General features: G+C 37.7%; 1 pseudogene; it reads left to right on the top strand.

Moving 5' to 3' along the window:
• The window catches only part of LOC102479300 (tomoregulin-1-like), a 148,273-nt pseudogene that overhangs the window by 59,637 nt on the left and 66,449 nt on the right, over positions 1-22,187 (top strand).

Genomic DNA, 22,187 nt, shown 5'->3' with positions numbered 1-22,187 from the left:
CTAGGTTACTTAAGAGCTGGCAACAATAATTAATAGATGCAACTATTGATTAAAGTTCTACCAAATACTTTTATATTATTCTGTACTTGTAGTCAGCTTTAACATTCTGATTTGTTACCTAGTTATTAGCAAAGGTCATTGAAAATTGAAAACTATTTTGCTCATTGCCATATTCTAAGTGAGTTAGTTTCTTTTTTTTCCTTTTAATATCCCCCCACCTTTTTATTTTTTATTGTTATTCATACATTAAATCGCTATACATCATTTAGATTGTGAAGAGATTTTACCCAGCATGATTTACACCTCAGTCCAGCCTAGTTGAGACGATTGTACACATCCTCGTCAACAGATAATAAACCTTATTTGTGTCCCACAAGTATCTTACCTCTCCATTACCCCCCCTCAAATTTCCTTTCCTGTGCTCTTCTGCTTCCACACTCTCTTTCCACTTTAAATTGCTGGAGGGTGCATGTGCTTGAGAGAGAGAGAGAGAGAGAAAGCACTCTTTTTTTTTTTTTTTTGGAGAGGTTTTTTTTGCTATAGGGCACGTGCGCTCACCAGACAGACAGAGAGAGACAGAGAGACAGAAAGCAAGAAATCCCCCCCCAGAGGGGAGGGCTATGCCACAATCCCTTCTCCTCCATTCTCCTCTTGGGATCTTGGGATCTTGGGCATGCATGCACATGCACTCGGTGTGAGTTTTAAGCCACCGGGTCCGGGACACAAACCGCGGTCGACTACGTGGGAGTCCAGTGACATAGCCATTACGCTAACTGCTGGTCCCATAAGCACTCTTCAATGGGGGATGGTCACACTACAATCTTTTCTTCTCTCTTTCTCCATATTGAGGGACTTAGGGCATGCCCACACACAGACACAGCATATTTTTCAAGCCATCAAGGCCAGAATTTAGACTGCAGTACTTTATGTGGGATCTGGCTCCCTTAACTATTGGGTTACAGGGTCAAGTTCCTTTTCTTTTCTTCTCTTTTCTTTCCTTTCTTTTTTATTTTTTTGAGAGAGATTTTTGCTATAGGGTACATATACTTTCTGGAGAGTCAGAGAGACAGAAAGTGAAAAATCATGTCCAGGGGGATGGCCACACTGCAATTCCTTCTCCACCATTCTGCTCTCAGGATATTGGGCATGCATGCACATATGCTCGGCATGAGTTTTAAGCCACTGGATTTAGGACTTGAACTGCAGTTGACTATATGGGAGTTCAGTGACATAAACTTTACACCATCTGCTAGTAATCAATAATCAAATTTATTCATAGACTAGTTTCACAAGATCTGCTCCTCAAAAAAGGCAGACATCAGCCCAATGCTAATTCATCTTCTCATATTTTGTTCTATTCTGTCATGGTTCACTGTCTAAAGACTTTCTATATTACAATGATGAGTAGGTCTTCCTGTGCCAAGAAAACAGATGCAACTCTGGCAATAGCATACTTCAGCTGCAAGGCTATTTCTTAGACCCAGATTAAATTTGCATATGCCTTTGCACTTCCTGTTCACAGCCCAGATCCTTGGTTACTTTAATCTTTCTTTCCAGTTGTTCAGGCACACAAACTTGTCCAATTCCAGAGGTTGCTATTCTCATTTTAGTAGGCAACTCCCACTCTCTACAACTCGAAATGTTTCTGCTCATAAGATGATTATCTACAAAGTAGGTCCTTTTTATTAATTAATTATTTATGCATTCAATCATTACATAATATTACAGCTTATAAAATGAATTTTCCCATTATGAATATACTATATATTAGTCCGGTTAAGGATATTATCATACCATTATCATCAACAAATAATTTTTTATTTCTATATCTTTTAAATGTTCTTAGTCTCCTCAGCTGTCCTTTCCCTCAATGGCTCCACTTTTAAAAATCAGCTGTCCTCCCCCTTGATGGCTCCGTTTTTTAAAATATTCAGTGGTTTTACATACTAAGAAGCCAGAGACTTGAAAATAGATAGGACATAATTCATATTCTGAAAGAGTGGCTGAGACATACAATGAATCAAATATTTGCAATAGAGCATGAAAAGTATTATAGAAGTATCTACAAAACAGATAAAAAACATAAAAGAATTCTTATGATTGCACAAGTTAAAGTAGGATTAAAGACCAACTCGAGATGATGCTGAAACTGAACTTCTCTTTAAGCCCCTCTTGAGTAAAAACTCTTCCGTCTAAACATCAGATTCATGTCTGAAGGAAAAAAAAAAATATGCTACAATGGTTTACAGCCAGGGTGAGCAAACTACAGCCCACAGGCCAAATCTGTTTCATGACCTGTTTTTACATAGCCTGTGAACTAAGAATGTTTTTCACATCTTTAAGTGTTTGTGGAGAGTAAACTTAAAAATATAATATTTCATGACACATAAAAACTACATGACATTCAAATGTCAGTGTTTGCCAATGTTTATAAATAAAGCTTTAAGAGCACACGGCCATGTCCATACGTCCATTCCATTCTGTGTTGTCTATACCTGCTTTTGTGCTACAACAATAGAGTTGAATAGTTGTGACAAAGATCTCATGGCTCTAAAACCTACCATCTGACCCTTTGCAGAAAGTTTAGTGCACCTAGAACAGGGACACTTAAAGGAGTGTGAGACATGAAGCAAGCAAAGAAATCCTGGGGCCTTCTTTCCATAATGCCTTTTGTGTAGGCTACAGATGATGGGAGCTGCTCATGCAGGAATGATTTAAATAATATGGCAACAGCATTGCATTTTGATCTATGGTAGTTTGAAGGAGCAAGGCTAGAAACAGAGAATTGGTAAATGATCAGTGCTTTATTTTTCGTAAATGATGGTGAAGATCGTAACTAAAACAGTAAGAGTGGACTGAGAGGAAAGTTTGAAAGAGAGAATTAATGAAACTTCGTTATGAACTCATGTGAAAGGGAGAGTAAACTAGTTTATAATTGTTTTTCAGGATGATTAGTAGTACCATTAACCAAAACAAGGAATAATTCTACATTTAAGATGGCTAGTTGGATATATGGATAGACAGATAGGTAGACATCATTCTCTAGATTCCATCCTGGGGATTAGGAAAAATGGTGTATACAACAAATACTGCTCTGACCTTCTGAGATTTTATAATTTAATGAAGCATACAGACAAAATGGAAATTAAAATTAAACTTGATAAGTGTTAATCAAGAGAGCATAGAATGCTTCCTGTCCCGCCTATAATATATAAAGGATATCAAATGAGACTGCAGAATATGGGGGAGAAAATAAGAGACTAAAGCATTATTTTTGACTGTGGAGAGGCTAATTTAGGGGAATGTTTCATATACTTTAAATACATGGCATGTGCATAAAGCCGTAGTAGTCTGTACATAAAGATTTTCAACATATTTTGGTCTTACAGTTTGAAATGATAAATAGTAAGTAAGTTAAGGAGAGTTGGTGGCAACCATATCACACAGACTTGTTTAGGAAACTAGAGTTTAAAATTCATCCTAAGAGACAAAAGTAACTTGATAAAATTGAATGTCTGAAATACCATTCTAACTGTGGTTAGGGAAATAATTGGAAAAGTGCAAGGTTTTGTGTGTGTGTGTGTGTGTGTGTGTGTGTGTGTGTCCCGCTCCCAGAGGGCATGTGCGCTCACTGAAGAGAAAGAAAAAGACAGAGAGAAGGAAAGGGAACAACCACCCCTCCCTCCAGAAGATGGCCATGCTGCAATCTCTTCTCCTCTGGTCTTTTTCTGGAATTTTGGGCATGCACTCACACGTGTCCAGCATGATTTTCAAGCCACCAGGTCTAGGACTTGAACTGCAGACAGCCATGTGGGAGTTCAGCACCTCACTACCACACTACCTGCTCACCCTCGAAAAGAGCAAGGTTTAAGACATGAAAATGAGTTCAACTGCTTAATAATGTAGATGAGGCATAACCTAAGACCTAGTGAAAACTAAAGTAGTGGTAAAGGGGATGGGCAGGAGTAGACAAATTTGAGAGTGCTGACATTGGTCATTGATTGGCTGTAGATGGAGTAAGAGGGTATTTTGCAAGGTCTGGATCCTTAGGCATAAGAGGGTGTGATTCACTAGAATGGGTTTAGAGGCAAAGGTCCTTTAGGACAGGGAGAAGCTATACATGGGTCCAAAAGAAAAAGAAATGTCCAGCCTAGAAGCATGTTTAGACATCATTTGTGCAGACATGGTAATAACATGGCATAATCCTGAATGTGATGACTCAGAAGGAGTTTACAAGATAGGAGACAATGGATTGAGTTACAGCCCTGGCATATATCTACTTTTAAGGAAAGCACCTTATGAAGGAAACTGAAGAGACACAGCCAGAGGAACTAAAGGGAAGTGTGGTATTGTCGTGCTTTCATCATTTTTCCCAGAGCTTTTCTGTTACCATCATCCCCTTACTATTCAAATACTCCCTTTACAATAACCAGCTAACTTGTATATAGTATATAGTGTTAAATGTGAGTCGACTCATGTAATCTTTACAACTCTGTGAGATAGATGTCGGTTGCTATATGTGTGTTTGTGTGTGTGTGTATACACACATAGTAAAGTCACACACACATAAGTAAAAAGAAACTGAGGCATAAAGAGGCTAAGGATTGTGTCACACAACTACTAAGATTCAAAACCCAAGCTAAGTGACTCCAGAGTCTGTGCTTTTCTTTTATTTTTTAAGATAGATTTTTTTTTTCCAGAACCAGCAGTTAGCATAATGGCTATGTCATTGGACTTCCATATAGTCAACTGCAGTTTGAGTCCCAGACCTGGTGGCTTTAACTCATGCCAGGTGCGTGTGCATATGTGCCCAAGATTCCAAGAGGAGAATGGAGGAGAAGGGATTGTGGCGTGGCCATCCCCCCTAGGAGGTGAGTTCTCACTTTCTGTCTCTGTCTCTCTCTGTCTTTCTGGCGAGTGCAAGCACCCTTAGCAAAAACCTCTCCAAAAAAAAAAAAAGAGATAGAGAGAGAGTTTGTTTTTGTTTTTGTTTTGCTTTTTTTATAGGGCACATGCACTCGCTCACAGTAGAGACAGAGAGAGAGACTCACCCCAAACACTCAAACACACCCTAGTGGGATGGTCACGCCTCAATCCCTTCTCCTCCATTCTTCTCCTGGAATCTTGGACATGTTAGCACACACACCCAGCATGAGTTTTAAGCCACCACGTCTAGGACTTTAACTGCAGTTGGCCATGGAATACAGTGACATAACCACTATGCCATCTGCTAGCCCTAGATCTGTGAGTTTAGCAACTATACTACCTGACTTGGCTTCACTGCTGTCTCTAGTTTCTACCCTGTCTCTCCATTTTTATTCATAGTTGAAGGAGGTATTATTGTATAATCCAGTGAATATTCCCCAGTAGTGTCTTCAGTATTCTCTCCTTTGCTTCCTGAATGATTCTCTTTGGATGCACATACTTTTCCATCCCCAAAGATTCCTCAGAGTTCTGGTGTTCTCCTTCCTTGTGCGTACCTGCCACTCTCCAGAAAACATACTCCACACACAACCATTGACAAAGTTTCAATAATCATTTACCTATTGAGCTGTTTCTATCGTAGAACACTCTAGAAGGTCTATCTCTAGTCTGGAACACATGATAAAAATGGTATCAAGTTATTATATTATTAGAATATGAAATTATTCCTTTATAGATACCACAAGGACCTCAAAAGGCAATGCTTCAAAAGCCAATCTCATCACAGGATCTTCTGTTTCTTGAGTTCTTTAGCCCAATGAATGGCGCCATTATTAAGCAACTGTTCAAGTATGAAACTGAAGTTATGCCTTTAATGATATGTGGGAGAGGTAGTAAAGCATCACTAAACCCTCTTGATTCTTGATTTATACTCTTCAATCTTTTTCCTTGCCAGTAAATTTACAGAGAGATCCGATGAACAACTTCTAGTGTCTTAAAATACATTTTGGTGGGCTATATTTGCAACCCCACAGTTCAGAGAGCCAGATCTCACATGGCTGGCCAAGATTAGAATTCTGGTCCCAGCAGCTTGAAAAACATGCTGAATGTATGTGTGTATGGGCCCAAATCCTGCTAGAATGGAGAAATGGAGGAAAACGAATTGTGGTATTCATGCCCCATGGGGGAGGGGATGCTTCCTCTTTCTTTCTCTAATAAACACACAAACCTTGTGGCAATTTTAAAAATACCAAGTGTATGTGTGTGTGTGTGTGTGTGTGTGTGTGTGTGTGTGTCTACATACTGAAGATCCAAAAAGGAGAAATGGAGAAGAGACTGTAGCATGACCATTCTCCCATGGGGATGATTTCTCACACTCCCTGTTTCTCTCTCTCTCCAGCAAGCACACACACTCTAGCAAACATATTTTTAAAAAAAGAGAAAAAAGAGTTTGAATGTTCCCAACATAAAGTCATAACATAAAGTAATGACAAATGGCTAAGACGACGGGTATACTAATTGCCCTGATCAATACACATTGTACTTTTGTACTGAAAAATCACATTACACTCCACAGATATGTAACATTATTATATGCCAACTTTATAGAATCTCTCCTACTTATGCAATATTAACATGTTATAATAGAGTTTTGTAGTCTTAACTCTCCAAAATGTTTTCTCCATATTATGTGTAAATTATGTATACCTTTAAAAGAAACATTATTATATATTGCTGCATAAATTCATCAATGTTTCCTCACTAAACTACTCAATTCTAACACGATATAAAGGTCTTTCTCTGAGTTATGTCCCCAGCCACACTCTGGCCACTCCCTTTATCTGCACTTCACCCCCTCACCATACTCTGTTTCCTCCAGTCTCACGGAACAAGTTGCAGTTCTGTGAATAAAGTTTTCTTGGAGTTTAGGGTGCTTATATTGCAGGTGTAAAGTTTTCCATTGCACCCTTAGTTGTGGGAAAATGAAGTGTTTGCTATTCCTCTCCAACAGAAATTAAGTTGGTTCTGGAGTACTGGAAAGTTTCTAATGGCAAAAAACATATCCTTGCCACCAATGCTGGACCATGGCAAAGAGCCACTCTTTTCCACTTTCGATGCAGGAGTTAATAAATTACATGAGATATTCAGCACTTAATTAGATGATAGACTTGGTGGTAATGATTTTTGTGCAACACTAGTACACAAGTGTCCTGAGCACATTTAAGGTAAGATAGGTGAAACTATGATGTTCTGTAGTTTAGGTGTATTAAATTCATTCTTGTCTTATATTTATAACTTAACAATGGGGTTATTGGAATATAGCCTTGCTGTAAACCAAGGCAGATCTGTATGTCTGTCTCACCTCTGGAGCAGGGCATCTGGTCCAAGGTCATGCTCCACTGTTATGCTCTGCTGATGGAAAGCTGACTCTTCTCTTCGTGGTTACTCTCAGCTTAGCCTGCTGATGGCCCTGGATAATCTAAGTACTTCCTCTTTTTTCTCAGCATAGACAAAGTATAGAGGTCACAGAGGTAAAGATGACCAGTATTTAATGGTCCTTCTCACTGATTCCAAGGCAGGACATAGGGATATTAAACATGTAGACAAGATAAAGGCCCAAGATATAGACAAAGTTAACTTTACTCAAGATGAAGTTACAATGGCCAAGTTACAATGGCCAAGTCAGAGAACTGGCTGCATTGGGGCTCAAAACAATTATAGCTAAGGACGACTGTTTCTGTTTGCTAACTACATTCTAACAAAAAGTACAAATCTATATGATCTACAGATGCTACGAAGACTAGGATAATGAATCACCCAGACTATCATGTACTTTTTTCTAAAGCCCACCTCCTTAGCAGAGAGTCAGCCCACTGCTGGGACTCCTCGACTGCTAGATTAAATGCCCTTCATCTCAGCTTCTCTTTGGTAACCCCTTTTGGGACTCCTCCTTGCTTTGCAAGCTATCCTCTCCTCTGACATACTTCACTTTGCTATCCCCTTCTGCTGTTCGCAGTTCTAATTCTTCGTGATCACTGTACACCAACTCAGCAACTCAGAAAATCCTGCAATAATTCCTCCCTTATCTCTTCTCTTTTTAGTGATCTAAACAGTTAAGAGACTCCCCTGAAGGCACAGGGGTTCTTAATTCTCAGCTCCCTTCTGCATCCTGCTTTTGGCACTTTGGAACTTGTGGCTCTCCATGAGGTTCTAAAGGAGCTGGAAGACATGAGAGACACTTCATCTCCGTCTCCACACTGCCGGCTGTACTCTGCTGGCATCCTCCCAGGTGGAAGTATTGCCTTCCTCAGAGCTCAGAGCTCAAAACCTATCTTGGACCTCTATTGCATCCCTGTCTCCAAAATTATTTCCTGGCTGAAGAAGAGGCCAGAGAGCATTAGGAGAGCTCTTCATTGATCTACATGTCTTTTATACCCTTAAAACATTCCTCAGGCCCCACCTCAATTCAAAGGCATTTTAGTCTCCTCTCTACATAAATGAAACTTTTTTTTTTCTTTTTTGGCATTGCACATTTTTTCATTTTCGGTGATTTAAGATTTAAAACTCAATGCCCTGATTGAACCAGGCTTTACTCTTGACATGCCAAGAAAAATCCTTAGCCTTTCAAAACATTTCTTCTCTCAAGTGCCTGCCTCTTGTACTTTAGAATCACTTTTAAAAACCATTGCCTATTATAAACTTATCAAAAAGTACATAATAAAATTCAAAGAATAAAATGGCTCTATTATTCTTGGATTCGTTTCCTCCCTTTCATAGTCATAAACTGCAAAGTCTTTTCTTTTTAATGATACTTGTATTTACATTAATTCAAAATGTCTAAAGCACCTCATGTTAAGAGTCTATTTTACAGTTCATACACTTTTAGGGTTTACATATATACACAAACATATGAACAAATGTTACTTTATTTAAATAGGTTTAATAAAAGTTCTGAGACATGTTGCCTTTGGCACCTATCCTATGAAAGCAAATAATTATGATTTTAGACTTTTTATAAGAATATTTGAACAATGCTAGGAAATAAATAGCATGAAAAAGAAGAGAGTAAAGTAAATGTATTTTTCTCGTACAGGGACACCATGAAGTATATGCGATTATAGAGTAAATTTTATCAGTGACGTCTGTTCACCCTGGTCTGAAATGATAAAATTAGATAAATAATTTTTACCTATTACTTCGTGATTTAAATAAATGCTGCTTTATTATTCCTTCTACAACTATCAGAAATAAAAAAGAACACTAATTCTTTTCTTTAAAATAATTTAACTCTTGGGACCAGAAGTTAACATAATGGTTATGTCGCTGAACTCCCATGCAGTCGAACCACAGTTTGAGTCCCAGACCCAGAGGCTTAAACTCAGACCGGGCGCATGTGCATGTGTGCCCAAGATCCCGAGAGAAGAATGGAGGAGAAAGGATTGCGGTGTGGCCATCACCCCTGAGGGGTGATTTCTCACTTTCTATCTTTCTGTCTCTCTCTGTCTGTCTGGGAAGCACACGCACCCTATAGCAAAAATCTCTCCAAAGAATAAATAAATAAAAATAAAATAGAATAAAACAATAATTTAACTCTCAGGATAACTCAGTAGCCTAGCAGTTAAGGGAGCCAGATCCTTTGTGACCAACTTCACTTGGAATCCCAGCCCCGGCAGCTTAAAAAACATACCAGGCACATGTGCATGAGTACCCCAAATCCTAGCAGGATAGAGAAATGGAGAAGATGGGATAGTGGTATGGTCATTCTCAATTTGGGTGTGCTTTATTCTTATCTCTGTTTCTCTGTCTCTCTCTCTCTCTAGTGAGCACACATGCCCTCTAGCAATCTTAAAAAATAGAATAAACTATTTCAACTTTGCTCCCAATAAATTGACAATCTCCAAGTTTGAAGAACATTAACATATGGAAATTTTACTTTTTTGAAGTCTTTTTGTTAACTAGCTATATGGAAGCATGCACTACGAGAGAGAAACAGAGAGATGGAAAGAGAGAGAAAGTGAGAAACCGCTGCCCAGGGGGAATGGCCACACCACAATCCCTTCTCCTCCACTCTCTTCTCAGAAATTTAGACATGCATATGCACATACCTAGCATATTTTTCTGAGTCGGAGCTGCTGAGTCAGTGACTCAAACCATATAGTGGGATGTAGCCATCTTAACCACCATGCCACTGGCTGGTCCTGAAGTCCGATTTTATGTTAGAAAGGCTTCAGAAGAAAAGATTCACAGAGAAGAAAACATACATTAAATGATATTTCAAATCATTAGTTCTCTATACTGTTGAATCATTGAAAATATCTCATTTCTCTCATACACAAACCGGTTTAACTCACTTTAGCAGTCAACCAAGTGAAGACAGTTCAAGGACAACCATTTTTATCTCCCCATCACTGTACCAGGGGTTTGACTATCTGTACTTGCGGCACCTAGCATATCTCCTGGTGTGACATTTAGCATACTAAATTATGATTGCTTGTTCAGAGTATTGCCTTTCCATTTAGAGTTCAGTCCCTTGACATTGGAAAGTGTTTTATTCATTATCTTCTTGCCAGTAACTAACTAGCATGTTTTCTAGCAGAATAGAAAATTAATAGTTGCTAAATAAGTAAATAAGAGAATGTTCATATTACTGACAAAGGAGCTGATGAGTAAGAGATGAATCTTATAAAAAATGTCTGAGGTAAGCCCAGTAGTCTAGTGGTTAACAGAGCCAAACCCCACATGGCTGACTATGGTTTAAATCCCAGGCCACTGGCTTGAAAAACATTCTAGGCACATGTGCATGCATGCCCCCAATCCGAGTAGAATGGGCAAATGAAGGAGATGGAGATTGCTGTGTGACTATGGTCTAATGAGGGGATGTTTTCCTTCTCTCTCTTTCTCTCTCTCTCTCTGTTTCTCTGGCAAGTGCGTTTGCCCTCTGGCAATGAAAAAAACAGTATAAATCCAAAATCCAAGTAATAATATATAGCAAGCTAAATGATTTTACAAAAATATTGAGTCACTAGAATAGAAGCAAAAATTCACTTTCCCTCTACTTAAACATTTGTAATACCTATACTCAAGATGAGAAATTCACTTACTGACTATAACTAGGTGGTTCATTTAGGCCCACGTGAAATTTATTCAAAGTTATTACAGTAATATGGTGTTTAAAAATTACAGTTCTACAGAAACATAGATTCAGATTTTAGCTTTTTGATTTGTATGATTTCATTTCTCTGGATCTCTATATCTTTACCTGTGAAAAAGAATCAATAGAACTCACCCCTCCCCTGAAATTTGTAAGGATTAAATTCGGCCATAATAACGGGTCTAGGACTCGAACTTCATAGTTCGACCATGTAGGATCAGCGACCTTAACCACCATGCCACAGGTTGGCCCAAGAATATTTTTAACCATATCCTTATGATTAAAAATTTCTTGAATATGCACTACTTGTGTACATATATTTATCAATAATTTCTACATGAATATATAACTTTGTACTATGTATATGATAAACATACATAAGAATAAAAATGTTAAGAAGTTTGATAAAATAAATAGAAGTTACAATATTTTCTTCCTATACTGTACATCCTATAGAATTGTTTACCCCACTTTAAAGATGAACAGAATCTAGATCATGGCTTAAGCTTCAATTAACTACAACAAGTATTGTGGGTACTATTCAACATCCTATGAAAATGCAGAGTTTATGGCATGAGTCCTTCTCTCAAAGAACTCTCTTATTGGAAAAGTCTTATATTCCTGAAATATTTTAAAACAAAAAACCAATAGCTTTAAACAACAAAAAAAATTATTAAGTTTATAACAAACAATGAAATATAATCAGGTTATCTGTTGATAATATATATGGTAATATCTTTGACTTGATGAATATGCACTGTATTCATGCTGTGAAAAAAATAAACATTTTGTACTCTGTAAAAATGTGCAGTGATTAAATGTAAATTTCAAAAAAAAACTGAAGTTAGAAAAAATTTAAATATTTAAAAACAAAAAATAAAATGAAATAGAGAAATGAAATGTGTATCTAATTGGAAATATAACCACATAGAAGAGAATTGTTTCAAGTGATGTTAAAACATCATAATTTTAATGCATAGTGGGCTATAATTTAAGGACAGCAGTAACAGTGAAAACAAAACAAAACCTTAAACTCTTTACATTAATCATATTGCTGGCAATAGTGTTCGAAATTGGCATGCTGGTGTTATAATTCTGAAACACTTATGTGTGAATTATGGAATAAAATGATTGAGTAGTTATACAATAGTCTAATTCTACTATTCTCAGTATGGTCAAGAACCAGAATTCTTGTCACTTGTTGGGGTGTATAAAAGGTGCCCCTAAGACAGAAGATCTTAAGTTGTTAAAACAAACACAAACACACATAGTCTTAAATTTTAATTTGAATTGGATATATCAGTATAATTCATAATGATATATGCATATGTACTTATACTAATAGTTATCAGGACCAGTAGAGAGTGTAACAGTTATGCTGTTGGACTCCCACATAGTCGACAATAGTTCATGTCCTAGACCCAGCAGTTTAAAACACACCGAGAGCATGTACATGCATGCCCAAGATCCAGAGAGGAGAATGGAGGGAAAGGGATTATGGTGTGGCCATCCCCCCAGGGGATATTTCTCACTTTATGGCCATCTGCCCTGGGGGATGATTTATTTTCTTTCCCTCTGTCTCTCCAGTGAGCACACATGCCCTACAGCAAAAATTTCTCTTTAAAAAATAATTATTATTTAGCAAGAGGAGACTCTGCGTGTGATTGCAGGTGTGATTGCAGGTGTGCTTGCAGGAGCGCATGCTCGTGTTGTGAAGGCTTGGGAGGGAGGGCGGCCCCAGAAGTCAATGTAAGAGTTTGTGACTAGTCATGTAAATATGGAGGAGTCTGTAAAGAAGATGGAGAATGTTTGACGTGTGCATGCCCATTTCAGTGCCATTCAAATTACATTCTTGTCTTTGGATGAAATGGAGTCACTTATCAAAATGAATGCTTTCTCAGAAAGGCTGCCTGTAATCCCCAGAGAGAGGTAACAGTATTCGTAAGGGGACCATGCTAGTCTGATAATGGCTTTGCATCTGGAAAGAGAAGGGTCAAGGGCTGAAGTTCACAGAAAACACTCCTAGTGTGGAACCTGCAAATATAAAGCTGAGTGTGATGAAGATGCAGAAAATGTTGGGCGTGTATGTAAAATAGATGGCAGTGGATACAGTTTTAATCCCGTGTGTGCTTCTGATGGCAGTTCCTATAACAATCCGTTTTGTTTGAGAAGCATCTTGTTTAAAGCAAGAACATATCGCTATCAGACATCTTAGTCTTGCACAAACAGATGACACTAGTTTGTTGGGAAAGAAAGATGATGGACATCAATATTGCCCAGATGTGAAAGATGCTAGTGATCAAAGAGAAACCATATGCCTTGCTCTGAAGACCCCAATGGTTACTGCATTCATGGAAAATGTGAATGCATCGATTCTACTCAGAAGGCTTCTTATAGATATGAATCTGGTTATACTGGACAGCACTGTAAAAAGACAGACTTTGGTATTCTCTATGTAAGTGCCAAGCAGGCAAAAGCTAACTCATGTTCTCATTGCAGCAATTATTGGAGCTGTACAGATCGCTATTACTGTAGCAATTATAATGTGCACAACAAGAACATGTCCCCAAAACAAGAAGACATCAACAGAAGAAAAACCTAGGTCATTTTACTTCAGATATGTCATCCAGAATGATTTTAAATGATGACTTCTTTATGTACACTGACCATGGGATATACATTTATTATGTCTTTTCTAAAAACTGGAAATATTTATTTCTGAGGCCTTATTTTTGGATATTTTTAGTCTAGTACTGTTGGCTCAGATTTAGAATATTCATCTATAACAGCTTTGGACTGTTTTGTGCTATGTTTTTAAATACAGAAATTGATTTCATGAATTTGTACCACATGGTATTCTAAGACTTGTTCATTCCTCTGGGAGTGTAATATTTTTACAAAGATGGTCCACTTCCCAAATTGTTATACAGTCATACCCACCATTTCCACAATGACCACAGCAAATGACCAAGCATGAACTAACGGTAAAGATGTTTACAGATTACTCTTCTTAAAAAAGAAAGAAAAAAAGAAGGCACTATGTTTAAATAGATATCTAAATATTTTTGAGACTTAGTACTCATTTTTTTAGACATGCCTATTGCATGAATTATAAAGCTGTGTGTGTTAGATGTAAGATATTTATAAGATGTATAGGCTCGAATTTGATTATTCCTCCCATTGAAAAAGTAATTCTAATAATTTGAAAAAAGTATCTGGTAGTAATGATGGAGCAGATCATGCAAAGTAGATTTAGACATTGTAAAAATAGGTTGTTTAACAGACTGGAGTAAAGTCTACTCTACCAGTTAAAACACATAAATACACATTCATTTTTTAAAGAAAATATTTTATGTTAACATACATTAACAAATTGTATCAGTGTTTGTGAATAAAACAGAAAAATGATTGTTAATGATTGGTGTTCCTCAAGTGAGCTTAAAAATGATCTAAGACCTTGGGAACCAGCAGTTAGCGTAATGGCTATGTCGCTGGACTCCCACATAGTCGACCACGGTTCACGTCCTGGACACAGTGGCTTAAAACTCACGCCGGGCACGTGTGCGTGCGTGCCCAAGATCCCGAGAGGAGAATGGAGGACAAGGGATTGCGGCGTGACCATCCCCCCTGGCGAGCGATTTCTCGCTTTCTGTCTCTATGTCTTGCTCTGTCTGTCTGGCGAGTGCACGTACCCTATAGTGAAAATCTCTCCAAAAAAAATGATCTAAGACCTCTACCGAAATTTGTCCTGCAGTAATAGTATATTAATAGATTGTCGATGTTTAAAGATCTGAAGTGTGAATAGAATGTATTCCGCTGTTTTAACATGTAGTTTAGATATTCAAAAGTATGCATGTAGGATTTAAAGAACATGTCCAAAATTAAATATTAATGTTAATATTTTGTTTGGAAAAGCATGTCACAATATAATATTTTCACTATGAAAATTTTTAAATACTTGCTTGTACTTAAATATATTTATATATTTGTGAACACATATGGATTTTTCATATATCCACAAATATATAAATTCCTCCCCCCCAAAAAATTGAAAAGAAAATGTTGAAACCTGTACAAATAAGCATCTTCTCAGCATTCAGGTTATGACTCTTAAATACCATTTATCAGAAAAAGAAAACAAACACCATTAGAGCAATGGCTGATTCCAGATCTGAGATGTTGAGGCTGAAACATCTTGCCCTACCAGACATCAAGGACACTAGCAATGACTAAGGTCACATCAAAAGACCTTAAGAATCAGTTCAATGAAATAACTGGAGACATGGTGGCTCAAAGGTAAGGCAACTGGGCCCATAGGAGAAAAGCCATAGGTTCTCATCCTGAAATCTCCCTGAGCATGCCATGTGCACACATGCCAGCAATCTGAGCCAGCTGAGACTGGAGATGAATTGTGGCATGGAGATACTGTTTTGAGTGCCTCCCTCTCTCTTTCTATGCCTTTCTCTACCTTTGTCTCTCTCATTGAAGAAATAATAAGCAAACTTTAGGGGAAAAAAGGAAATAATTAAATTAAATATAGTAGAGATGTTAGTTCCCAAATGTAATGGCAAAATGGCATTTTTTAGGTACAACAGTAATAATAATTGCAGTGGATTGAGAAACCAACTATGGTTAGGTTCATTAGTTTATAATAGCAAGTGTTTTTTTTTTTTTTTCTGTTTGTTTGTTTGTTTGTTTGTTTTTTAAGTGTAATTGACCAGCTTTGGGGAACAATGAAAAATAACTTTAAAAATTTTAATTATCTTGAATATTGGTAGATAAAGGGAAAGTACCAAGCATATATTGTGGGTTTTGTATATAAAATATACTGCTGAGTAAAACCAAATAATAGATACAAGGAACATATCTTTACGAAAGTATACCAAATAAAAAATGACCAGAAAAATGATAGTTTGGGAATGCCACCGTTCTGTAACTCACAGTGAACTACTGGATTTAGGTACTATGTCCCAACCACTATTGACATCACCAAAAGACAAGCAGTCAGACATTGAGAGCCTTCTCGTGGAAAAATGCATCATCTTAGCAAGCAAATTTGAATTTGGTCATGCGTCTACAGTAAACTTCAACTGACACAAAATATAGAACACAGAGAAACATGTTAACTTTACAAGTACAATCTTCATGATCCAGACTATCAGAAACTCTAGAGAAGAGTACCAATCAAGTCATATCTTTTACAAGTACAAGATAGGACTTATCATCAAATTTCAATTCAAACAAATGAAGAAAAAAATATGTATGCCATTATGATAGTTCAAAAAGAAAAAGATATGTAAGTCATTATGATGACTATGAATAATTAAATAATGGATTAGGTAAAAGAGCCAAAACAAAAATATATTTTCTTCCATTACAAAATATATGCCAAGGGGAAGTATAATTTTGGTCAGAGTAGTAATTAGCATGGTTAGTATGAACCAGGGGTCTCCACAGAAATATAGTTTTTTTTTTTCTTTTATATTGCCTATGGAAGCATTTTATTAGTTATGATAATTTGTGTTTTTAATCTTTTCATTTAATATACCCAGAGGCAATGGAATTAGAGCAGCTAGGAAGGTGGAAAAAATATTATATTATACATAAATCCAAAAGCATTAAAAAGCAACTCCACTCTTTGGTTTCTGAAATTAAATAGGTCAAATGTTGAGAGAAAATCCTAGAATCTTTATTTTCTTTTTTTGATCACTTTTTTCCTTATTTTTTCTATATTCATGATTGAGCAAATGCACATTCATGAGAGTTAGACAGAGAGAGAGAGAGACCTTCTATGGGATCTAGGCATAGCACAATCTTCTTTTTCCCTTCCTTCAACCCATCAGATCCTGGGCAATAGCATGAGTCCCTCATGTGCTTCGGGCTGTTATCATATATAAAACTTATAATCATTAGTGGACAAATCTATTATTATAAAAATGGGAATACTAAACCTCATATTCACAACTCCCATTTAACACCAATACACTGGGGCCAGCAGGTGGCATGGTGGTTAAGGCGCTGAACTCTCACATGACCAATCACAGTTTGGGTCCCAGATCTGGGGATTTGAAAATCACACCAGGCATATGTGTGTGGGTGCCAAAAATCCTGAGGGAAGACTGGAGGAAAGGGGATCGTGGCATGGCCATCATTTTGGTGAGTGGGGGGAGGATTTCTCACTCTCCCTCTATTGTCTCTGTCTCTCCAGCGAGAGTACATGCAAAATGGCAAAATACAAACAAAAAGAAACACATCATTGTTCCAGTTTATTGATGATTCTCTTAAAAATAAAGTTCTATGGGGACCAGCAGTTAGAGTAATGGCTGTGTCGCTGGACTCCCATGTAGTCAACCGCAGTTCGAGTCCTGGACTCGGTGGCTTAAACTCACACCGGGCCCGTTTGCATGCGTGCCAAAGATCCCAAAAGGAGAATGGAAGAGAAGGGATTGTGGCGTGGCCATCCCCCCTGAGGCATGATTTCTCGCTTTCTTTCTTCTGTCTCTCTCCTCTCTCTGTCTGTCTGGAGAGTGCACATGCCCTATAGCAAAAATCTCTCAAAAAAAAAAAAAAGAAAGAAAAGAAAGTTCTATGGATCATCAGATAGCATAATGGTTACATTGCTGGACTCCCACATGATCAACTGCAGTTCTAGTCCTGGACCTAGTGGCTTAAAACTCACATCAGCACGTGTCCATGTGTGCTCAAGATCCCAAGAAAACAGGGGAGAAGGAATTATGGCCTGTCCATCCCCACTGGAGTGTGATTTTTTGCTTTCTGTCTCTCTGTCTCTCTAGTGAGCACACACATATCCTATAAGAAAAAAATCTCACTAAAAAAGAAAAAGTTCTATTTTCTTACATGTCTGGGACATTAACTCTTTTGTTCTGGTTACTCTCATAGATCATGCAGCTTGGAGCTTTGAAATTTTAGGGGCCAACAGGTGGCGTGGTGGTTAAACCTCTGGACTCCCATGTGGCCAAGTGCAGTTTGATTCCAGACCCGGCAACTTGAAAACCACTCTGGGCATGTTTGCACATGTGATCAAAATCCCAAGGAGAGTGGAGGGGAAGGGATTGTGGCACGGCTTTTGCCCTAGGAGGTGATTTCTCACTTTCCCTCTCTGTCTCTGGTGAGCACATATGCCCAATGGCAAATAACAACAACAACAAAAAAAAAAAAAAAAAAGAAAGAAAGAAAGAAAAGATAAAAAAGAAAGAGAAAATTCAACTTTCTTGTAGCTTATTTAATTTTAAAAATATTTAATTACTACTAACTATAGTTACCGTGCTGTGCAAGAGATCACCAGAACTTATTCCTCCTTTCTAAGGGATGATTTGTACCATTTAACCTTCACTCCTTTTTACACTTGCCCACCTCCACAGCCTCAGCTTCCTTCCGATAGCCGTCATTTTACTTTCTACTTTTATGGGTTTGTCCTTTTTAGGTTTCACTCATAAGTAAAAAAATGCTGTATTTGTCTTTCTCTGCCCAGTTTATTCCACTTAGCATAACATAAGGGCCTCCAGACTTATCCATGTTGATGTTGTTATAAATGACAGAATTTTCTTTCTAAACTTAATGGGGTATTTACATTTTTTACATGAGATGTAATAAGTGTACATATTTATAGGCTACAGTGTGATTTTCTCAGTTTAAGAATACAATGCATAATGATCAAACCAGGATAATTAGTACATCCATCTCAAACATTATGATTACTTTGGGTGGGGAACATTCAAGATCCTCTATTTTAGTTACTCTAAAATATACAACAAATTTTTTGTTAACTATAGTTAAATGACAATGCTACAGAACTTATTCCTTTTATCTAACTGCAAATTTATGTCTGTTAGCTAGGATCTATGTCCCTCTTCTTTCTGATTCCCGGCCTCTAGCAACCAGTATCATATCTCCACTTGGGTGAGGGAGAACTGTTTTTAGTTTCCACATATAATTTTTTTCTTTTTGTGTCTAGATTATTTCACTTAATATAATGTTTACTTGGCTCATCCATGTTACCTCGGAGGACAGGATTTCATCTTTCCAAATGGCTAAATAGGACCAGCAGTTAGCGTAATGGCTATGTCGCTGGACTCCGATGTAGTCGACTGTGGTTCGAGTCCCAGAACCAGTGGCTTAAAACTCACATCGGGCACGTGTGCATGCATGCCCCAGATCCCGAAAGGAGAAGGGATTGCGGTGTGGCCATCCCCCCTGGGGGGTGATTTCTCACTTTCTATCTTTCTGTCTCTCTCTGTCTTTCTGGCGAGCGCACACACCCTATAGCAAAAACCTCTCCAAAAAAAAAAGGCTAACTAATATCTCACTCTGTGTGTGTGTGTGTGTGTGTGTGAGACATTTTATTTATCTATTTTTTTCTTTTTATGGACACTTAGATTGATTTCACCTCTTGGTTACTGTGACTAGTGCTACAATAATGAGGGGAGCCAACAGGTGGTGTGGTAGTTAAGGTGCTTGACAACCACCTGGCTGACCATGGTTTAAGTCCCAGACCTGGAGGCTTGCTTTCTCACTTTCCCTGTCTCTGTTTCTCTGGTACATGTGTGTCTCCTATAGTAAATTTTAAAATAATAATAAGTAATACAATTAAATAAATAAGTCATAAAAAGGAAAGAAAAAAATTAGCACATGGGATTTTAAATGTTCTCACCACACACACAAAGATAAATACATGAGGTGATGGATATATTTGTTAACCTCCTCTGATCATTCTACAAGGTATTCCTATATCAAACCTAACATTTTACCCCATAAATATACACAATTATTATTTGCCAATGAAATGTTTTTTATTTTAAATAAATAAATATTTCTCACCAAGTGTGACTTCCTGTGTTTTATTTGTCTGTAATAAGGGGTGCTATTCGACCTGTCCCCTCAATTTAAGCTCACATGCCTCCCATCCCACCAGAGTAGTTTCTGCTCAAGTACAGACACCAGCATTTTCGGGCTCCCAATTCTGAGACCTTGGATAAGAGGCGATTCTCTTTTATTCTGAGTTATCAAGCCAATTTTTAGTTCTTTACTTTAAATCTGTCCTTTCTCACTGGGAGAAAAAAATAACTATTATTTTCCTACCAGAACTCCCTTGATGGAAGAAATAAGTATATACATCAAAAAGATACTAGTCTCCTTGTTATTTTTGTTCTACAAGGAAATAACAGTTCATGACCACGCTCATGCACTATATTCTCCAACTGATTTGAAGTTACCTTTAATTCCATTTGCACCACTCAGATACTTTCACACCGAGGGCACAACAAATTATAATCTTTATTGTAAAGTTAAGTAATATAAACATTTATCCCAATGCCAAGCTAGCTAACTCTTCTGAAGTCCATTGCAACAATACTTCATTTAAACAAATAACTCACCTTGCTCATATCTGAAAGGACCCACTTTAAAACGAACATAACTTTCTTTTTTCTATGACTTTTAGACAATGCTATTGTGTTCTCCATTTAGATACACAAATTGAATAATCCTTCAGAGAGACCATTTTCTCCTTTACAACATGTACAAAGCTAAAACTTATCTTGATGAAAAAATATTGTTTATCTTTTTTTTTAGAGAGATTTTTGCTATAGGGCAGGTGTGCTCACCAGAGAAACAGAGATACAGAGACAGAAAGTGAATAATCACCTCTCATGGGGGATGTCTACACTGTAATCCCTTCTCCTCTCGGGATTTTGGGCATGTACACTCATGCACCTGGTGTGAGTTTCAAGTTACTGGGTCCAGGACTGAAACCACAGTTGGCCATGTGGAAGTCCGGTGATGTAACCATTACACAATCTGCTGGTACTAAAATATTATTCATCTTTGTAAAATATATTATTACTTATTTAGTCAGACTTCATCTCTACAAAATTATTTTTAATTGTTTTGAGAGGTTTTATGCTATAGGGCGCGTGCACTCGCCAGACAAACAGAGAGAGAGAGACAGAAAGCGAGAAATCACCCCCCAGGGGAGATGGCCACACCGCAATCCCTTCTCCTCCGTTCTCCTCTCAGGATCTTGGGCACACACGCACATGCGCCCAGCATGAGTTTTAAGCCACCGGGTCCGGAACGCGAACCGCGGTCAACTACATGGAAGTCCAGCGACATAGCCATTATGCTAACTGCTGGTCCCATTTTTAAATTATTTTTAAAGCTATTAGTAAAAAGAGGTTGAAGAGATTCAACAGAAAAGACTAACAAATCATTTTTTAAAAAACCTAAGATCTAAGTACAAAAATCAAGATTTGTTAACATATGCCCACAATGGTATGTACTCAAACGATATGTTCTAAATCAATATGTGAGTATGTATTATGCCAATTATAACAATATAGTAATAATGAGTTCATTATATATGCATTTAGTACACCACATTGTGAACTTTCAGAGAATAAGAAAAGTTCTGATTTTTCTGCTAAATGAGTAAGAATGGACATTTGGGCTATTTGCTGTGTATGCCACAGGGGAGATGCTCTCACAAATGGAAAGTCAAATCCTACCGCTGGCCCCTTAGTATAGTGGGCTCCCATGCAGTCTCTGAGCTCTTCTTGGCATTAGAAGGAAGGAACAATCCTGTCAGCCTTTCCATAAACATCACTTCCAACAGTGAATTCTAAACTGATTCCTATGATCCACTAAAAGAATCTGAAGGTCTGGACTGAACCCCCAAACCAGTACTTTCAACAAGCAGTCCAAAGAGTACTGAAGCAGATAGTACCTGGACCACATACAAAAAACACCATATGGGGACCAGCAGTTGGCATAATGGCTATGTCGCTGGACTCCCATGTAGTTGACTGCAGTTTGAATCCTGGACCTGGTGGCTTAAACTTAGGCCAGGCGCATGTGTGTGCATACCCAAGATTCTGAGAGGAGAATGGAGAACGGATTGCGGCATGGCCATACCCTTGGTAGGTGATTTCTTGCTTTCTGTCTCTCTGTCTCTCTCTTTCTGGTGAGTGCATGTGCCCTATAGCAAAAACCTCTCCAAAAATCTGGTGTACTTTGAAAATAAAACAAATGCAAATGTCAGTCACTGAGATCCAATGGGCCTGTTCATCTTTGCTTGGTTTCAGTGTCATTTGCTGTA

Source organism: Tupaia chinensis, unplaced genomic scaffold (assembly GCF_000334495.1).
Source record: "Tupaia chinensis unplaced genomic scaffold, TupChi_1.0 Scaffold000290_1, whole genome shotgun sequence".
Taxonomy (NCBI): Eukaryota; Metazoa; Chordata; class Mammalia; order Scandentia; family Tupaiidae; genus Tupaia; species Tupaia belangeri.
Note: the sequence above shows the minus strand (reverse complement) of the source record. Positions and strands in the feature narration are given on the sequence as shown.